Here is a 7,622-nt window from a genome sequence, read left to right as displayed (position 1 = left end):
TTCTGGTCACTTGTCGCCATCTTCAATTCGAAGCTTGAGCCACCAAGGTAAAAGTCTCCACGTCCCCATACAAGAGTCTTGCCACCGCTCCACACCAAGTTGGAGGGTCAACAAGCATGTGCTACCAAGACCTAAGGTGCCGGTGAGTCACCAAGACTCCAAGGTATCGCGTGCAACTTGGTACACTCTAGGATAAACCAACTAGCGCCGTCGATCAGAGACCCAGTGACCCAGGAACACATCCACCCAAACCAGGGGCATCAAAATCCACCAGCCCCAACCAAGGGCTGCGGAAAACAAACCTCACAACTGAGATGTCGGAGATCTCGTCGTGGAAGAGTCCTTCACCATCGTAAGGCTGGAGGAAGGGCAAATCCCCGTGGGAGCGCCGCACCGACGCCACCGTTGCTGTGACACCATTCGCCGCCGCGAAGAAGGAGGCCTCCTACAAGCAGGAGGTGGATGCCCCCGCTGACACGTCAGTAGCAGATGTGGCCGTGGGCACGCCTGCAGAGGGACCCGGTGGGCCGGCTAGTGCCCCACGCCCTATGGCGTCATTCACTGAGGTGAAGAAGAAGGCCTCCTCCTAGGAGGCGGCGGACGCACCCGCCAACGCACTGACTGTAGAAGCACCTACAGGCATTCCTGCAGAGGTACCCGGTGAGCTAGCCAGCGCCCATAGCCCCATGGCGCCTTTTGCCGAGACAAAGAAGAATGGCATCGCTAGCCTCTCTGACACCGACGAAGAAACGGTAGCCAGCAAAAGCTTCTATTATTCAACAACCACTAGCCTAAGTACTAGTACTGTACAAGGAAATGGGTCCCTCACCCACACTGACGCCGGCAGCAGCCAGAGAAGAGGGGAGGGGTCGGAACTGACTGTATATGATGAGCTCTGTTTTTTCGCCTCTCCGGTACTGTAGCCGGTAGAGATCGTGTTGATGCAATGGTAGTGCAAAAGAGGGCCTGGCCAGCCTCGGGTGACCTCCCCTGAGTTGATCCTAGCATGGCCACTGGCTAGCCTAAAGATGGTGTCATGCGGCATAAAGGCCGAATTGTTGTTGGACCACAAATTTTCTCAGCGGCCAAAATCCACTTCCAAAGTCATTCAGCCATTCAGTCGCGGATTCCTCCAACCGAATGGCTGATTCTGCCTTCCAAGGTCGTCCAGTCGTTCGGCCATGAATTCTCTGACCGAACGACTGTATCTACCAGCCAAAGTCGTCCAGCCATTCGATCCTGATTTTCTTCGGCCGAACACCTGAATCTACCTATCGAAGTCGTCGAGTCATTTGGTTGAGTATTTCTTCGACCAAACAGATGAAAACTTTTGACAAACTCGTTGGTTGTTTGGTCACGGATTTCTCGGCCAAATAGCGACTAGACTTCATGAGGCTCGTCTAGCAAACGAAACCTTCTATGAGAGGTCCGTTTTTGTCCGTTTCTTCCATGATGCCTATTTATTCATCTTTTTAGCTTTTTCTGCAAAATAAGTTGAAGCTCCAAAACTAAGGGAAAAGTGTGCATCAGTGTTTAAAAATGCATAGAACAGAGTATTTACCCAATTTATTTACCGAACTAGGGGAAAAGTGAGCGTCAATGCTATAAAAATGCATAACAAAGTATTTATCCAATTTATTTACTGGTGACCAGGGATGAAAAATGGTGTTTAACGTGTGTCAACAATAACATCCCTTTTCAAGCAGAAATGCTTGTGCTGACTAGTCAACCAGAGTTGGTCGCCAGGTGGACCTAAAGTTCGAAGTGGCCTAGATGTGATGGGAGAATTTCTCCATCTTCTAAAAGATAATGTGATAAGTTGATTTATTGGAGTCTTGATGTTTATGATCCTAAGGCTCCAACCAGAACATATTGAGAACCCTTACAACCACTACACCACTACTCTGTGGTTATCAACCGTACCTAACATAGTTGAACTCGTCAAGAAGGCTTTTTCTGTAAACGAATTGAGAACACAAGAAAAAACATGGTATATGCAATCTAAATATTTCTAATTATCAATGAAAAACTCAAAGTTAGAGTTTCACAAACTGAACCAGCAGCAAAACTATCTAAAATAGAATAATATAAGTAAAACATAAGTCTAAACTATGATGGCTACTGAATATATATATATATATATATATATATATATATATATATATATATATATATATATATATATATATATATATATATATATATAGGGTAAGTGAGGAAATCGACATAGGGTTGTGTGGGGGCGTGTGGAGAGGTGTACACAACTTGAACTCGGATCTCGACAGGCTTACAAGACCCGACAGGACCTAAAATGGTGAGGTAACACTTTATTCCAATAGCTCTAATTAATTTCTAAGGAATCTAAGGATAAGATCAGATCCGTTTGAAATGTCTCATCATAAGTTTTCAGCAAGTCCAAGAACATCTCAATTAGACTCCGTATACAAAAGTTATGTCTGTTTTATTGATGTATTATCCACAAACTATGGACCGAATTTGGAATCTGACTTGATGATGACTTTGAGTCCGAGTAGATTGAACCTTTGAGGGGTGACATCCAGATAATATTATGATGTTTCTACCATATTCCTAAGCAACAATATCACAATAAGTTAGTAGCATCTCATCCTTTACCAAGAAAACATAAATAGTGAGAAAACGAGTTCATCTTATGTGTATCTAAAGAAGTGGTGTCCTTATCAAGATATGTTTAGTCTTATGTGAAAATAATTTAATATGTTATTTAATTAAGGAATATTCTGGTTTATGGATTGATTTATGTTGGCCGGTTATCAATCATCGTTACGATGTTACCTTCAACGTGGAAGGCAATATCTACATACTACAGGTTAAGAAACAAACCTAGCAATCTAGCATCCATGGTGTTGGGACTGGGTTCCCAGACAAGGAGAGCCTTCGGATACGGAGATAACGAAGGTCACTCCGAGCGACACGTGTTAAAGGCGGAACAATTTTTGATACCACTTCCGGTTGCACTGTGGCTCTATTTATAGCCCGTACCCGGCAACCGCAGGTGCTGTTTACAAATCCTACCCCCTTACCTACTACATTCCCGGAATATCCGGGGCATTATGGTACAAATAAGCATAATCGCATAATTACAGAAGTACCCTGGGCGACCGAAATCGGGCCCACTGTGTCGAGGTGATTCATCTCTCTGAAGGGCGTCGAAGCCTCCTTCGCTCGGATGCCTGTCGGATAGCCTTTGTCCCCCGACGAGGGTTAGCTTGCATCTTCGCCCGCTGCGAACGATGCAAACTGCGGACCCGAGCTTCGCTCTTCAGTCGAAGGAATCCTTTGTCTTCGCCGGTCCGGGAAGTCGAAGATGCGAGTGCGCCTGCACCCTTCGACCAACGTAGCTCCACGATCTTCACCGCTAACAGATGAACTCCCTGTAACAAAACCACAAAGGCTATCATGCGGCATCTCCAGTAGACTTCGTGGTTCCCTTCGAAGGGGTGGGGGAGATCATCCTCAACAGTAGCCCCCTACTGGCAAGGTTTATCTTCGATAGGCCGAGCCTGTAGCCTGCGAGATATCTCAACGCCGTCCCCTTCGGCCTGTCGAAGTGTACTGGGGTCAATGCATGCCATTGAGTTTTGTTGTTGTGTATAAGGTTTTTTTTTATTGACAAACGGCTCCTTGGCAACTGCCAAAAGTTCTCAGTAACTGCCTGCATTTAATGTTCTTGATGTATACCTAAGCATGGTTTTCGGTGTTGGTTCAATTTTTGATGTGGGCAATTGTAACCGCCACCGCCTCGCACTATAAATATCGGGCCGCTGTCAATATTTTTTACCACGCCTTTGCCAAAGCTGTCGCTCGCGTACGAAGTCGACTAAAGTTTCTCGAGCGTTTTGGAGGAAGACCCTAGTTTTCAACTCTTCGCCGATCTGCTGTTGAAGGCACTCCTTGGACCAGATGGTGACAAAGCTTCGATCTTCTCGCCCGAAGACTTACTGGATTGGGCAGTCCAAAGTGGACGGCGAAGTGTTGGCCAGCCTTGTGAGGGAAGATTTAATCAGCGATGTTTTGAAAGTCCGGCTTCCCGGCCAACAGGAGATACTGGAGCCGGCTGATGACGAGGCTATTGTGTTTGTCCACTATTTCAGAGCCGGTCTTCGCCTTCCTTGAGATGAGATGGTCATTAAAGTACTAAAATTGTTCGAAGTCTATCTGCATCAACTGACCCCCAACGCCATAGTGAGAATGGGTCTCTTCGCCTGGGCAGCTCGTTCGGAGGGTGTGAAGGCGTCTACCAGGGCCTTTGCTGCCGCACACCGACTGCACCACCAACCCAAGCCAGTCTTTGCTCGCGGAGTGCAGAGCGAGGCTCAAAGGTGGACACCGAGGAATATCTCGTATCAAGATGCGAAGAGGTAAAGGGAAATCACGCACCAGATGTGCAACTGAAGTTGTCGCAACAAACAGCTCTCGAGGCCTTCACCAGGTGCGCGAAATATCTTTCATTTTGCGACCTGGTGGAGGAGTTCATAGCAACCGGAGTTTGGCCCCTGAGCCATGGTTGGGCTATTCCAGAGTTTGGGGAAAAAGGACCCGAGGGGCTCTGCCGGCCCCACCTTACTATACATGGCTTCGCAGGTACTCTCTTATCCGTAGTTGCTCATAAAATTTGCATGTCCTTGCTTAATGGTTTTGATATTTTCCAGATTTGTCAGTGGCTGAAGTAGAGGCCAAGGCTGTAATGCTGGTCGACAAGTTCACACCAGGCGAAGCACAGCTCTGTGTCGACCAGGGCCTTATCCGAAGACTAAATAGAGTCTTCAAATATCGAGGCCTATCCTACCCTGAACGGTCGAAGATCGCCGCTGTGCTGCAGAGTGGCATGGAAGGTTCCCCAGCAGCAGACGCGGGTGAAGAGGCCGCCGCTGGCCCTTCGACGAAGAGAAAGCACCCTGAGTAATCGCCGAAGGGAGGCCGGACTAAGAAATCTCTCGCCCTCTGGAAGAAGCCACACGAAGTTGCACCTAAAGTTTTTCATGCAGAAACATCTCCGGAGGGTTCCGCTGCCTCGCGCGATATGCCCCGGCGGGAAAGTTCCGAAGGCGCACAGGAGGGCCGAGCCTTGAAGTCATTGTTTTGCTCCCGCGTCGATCTTCCAACACTGATATTGAGCGATGACGAGGAGTTGACAAAGGCGGGGACGATACCGGAGGCCACCACTTAGGAGCCCGAAGCCGAGGGTACCGACAACGTTGAAGTGGTGGCGTACTCCTCGCCCTCTTCGCCTTCGAGCTCATCCTCTGAGACCGAAGCATCGACGCTGAGTGCGCCCCACAGCGGCGGGAAGGGATTGATGGGCCTCGGCGGGCTGCTTGATGCGAAGGCCATTGCACCTGAGGCGTTGAGGCCAGCCGCTTTTGAGCCAAGCGTCGGAGAGGTTGGTGACGCGAAGAAGATTTTTGGTACCTTCGTCCTCCCCGAACTCAAAATTCCTCTCGCCCAGAAGTCCACCAATGAGCTGCTCGATGCCTCTGACGTGGTTATTGTGAAGGTATATTGTTTATTTTCTTGCATTATTATACTTCGTATTTTGCTGACTTGTGTTCGACGTTGCAGGCTTTGCTTCTATCATGGGCTCAGCGCAAGCAGGCTGAGAAATCTGAAGCCCAGGCACGGAGCGCACACGCGCAGATTGACATGCTGCAAAAAACAGGCAGAGAAAGCCGAAGGCCAAAAGCGCGAGTTGTCGCGCTGAGCGAAGGATGCTGAATCACGCCTGGAACAGCTTGAAAAAGAGCTCATCACCCTTCGCTCGGAGAAGCAGATTACCAAAAGCGAAGTAAGCTGCCTTCGCCAAAACCTACAGTCCTCTGAGGCGCAAGTGTGCGACCTGCAGGCACTTTGTGCGTCAGAGAAGGCAAAAACGTAGCGGCTGCAATCCGAATTGAGCGAGGCGAAGGCTTTTTCCGATGATGCCCTTAATGTTATTGGGGAGTTCGAGCCGAAGGTAGTTGTCGCCTACGAAGCCATCAGCCATACCTTCGAAGGTATTGGTGCCTCGGCGACTCCCCCATCAATAGAACTTGTCGGGCTAGGGGACTTATAAGTTGGATCAACAAAACCAGCGGAAGCCTTCTGCCTACTGCACAACTTTATGGCGACTTCTGCGTGAAGGTTGCCACCCGAAGTCTCATGCAGTCTATCAAGATGACGGGTTGTGACCATCATACCACTCTCCAGAGGCCCTCCTTCCAATACCCGGTGGACCTGTTGATCTCGGCCGTTACGAAAGCGTCGAAGAGCACCGCTCGATCATTTACCACCAACTATTGGTGCAAGCATGGCCGCGAGCTCGCTCTTCGAGAAGCGGAGATGAACCGACAACGGGTACACTGAGTTACCTATTCTGTTATCTGGTCGAAGGTCATAAATAAATTATTTGTAATCAAACATTTTTTTCAGGCCAAGGCGAGGGATGATCCCTCGTCGAAAGTGACGACCGCGACGGCCGAAGATACTGGAAAGGTGGGCTGACTCAGCGCGAAGGGTTGTTTTTTTTCGGTTTCGCTTTTGTGATTGATGATGTAACACATTGGTTGTGTAATATACCTTATATTTACATCAAAGTGTTTTGACTTTTTGCGCTCCCTGCGTAGGTCCTTCCTTCGGACACTGCGCAGGTAGCCGAAGAAGATGTCCCCTTGACCATGATGAGGGACAATTTTTATGTGTCTTGGTCTTGTTGGGAATCCTTTCACCGTCGTCATGCCGATATCGAGCTGGAGCAGTATTGGCATGCGAAGTGTAGGTCATATGATGATATGAATGCTAGGACAAAAGCTTTTTGGAAATCCCTTAGTTCTTCGATGCTAGTTAGTCGCCGAGCTGAATGCGATCTGCGCCGTATAGTGAGGGGAGACGTCGAAGGCTCGTCTGTGCTCCTTGAGCCAAAGGTTGAGCCTCAAGACGAAGAGCCAGTTTTGCGCCGGCCGCAACTTTGCTATCGCCGTGGCCCCTCTTCGCAAGTAGTAAAGCACAACGGTGGCAAAGATAATGTCCGGGTATCCCCATCATATTTGACTCATGTTGGGGCCCCACCGGCCCCAACGACGCATTTTCACGCCAGCGAAGGCGTTGCTTTTCAATTTGCTTTCAGCCATTGGTATAAGGATTTTGTTGATCCAGATGTTGATCACCATGCGGAATAAATTGGGTTTGCATTGCGACTTGTTCTCTCTTGTTACACTTTAGCGACATGGCACCCGAAGAGTTGTTTGCGATTTGAGACATTCCAAATCTTATGGTAGGGAGGGGCTTCGGACTCGTCGTACCGAGCGATGCCGTTCCCCCGATTTTTGCCGCAGTTTCCTGCGATTGCACAGTACTTGTGTTATTATTATTATTATTATTATTATTGTAAAACGCCACCCCCCCCCCCAAATTTTTAGTCGCAGGTAACTTCGGCCTGTAGAGATTTATGACGTTGGCCGAATGATTTTGTCTTAATCGTTTAGTTCGCCTTTTGTTAGGTTGGACGACCCTTCGACATATCCTTTGAAGGTTTGATTTTTCTTCGATGCGATGGCGAGCGTTTTTAGTCCCCGATTTCCTCCCGAAGTGCGCCGCTGCTTTGCAGG

The sequence above is a fragment of the Phragmites australis genome, chromosome 2 (assembly GCF_958298935.1).
Source record: "Phragmites australis chromosome 2, lpPhrAust1.1, whole genome shotgun sequence".
NCBI classification, from domain to species: Eukaryota; Viridiplantae; Streptophyta; class Magnoliopsida; order Poales; family Poaceae; genus Phragmites; species Phragmites australis.
The sequence above is the reverse complement of the archived record's forward strand: the minus strand, read 5'-3'. Positions refer to the sequence as shown.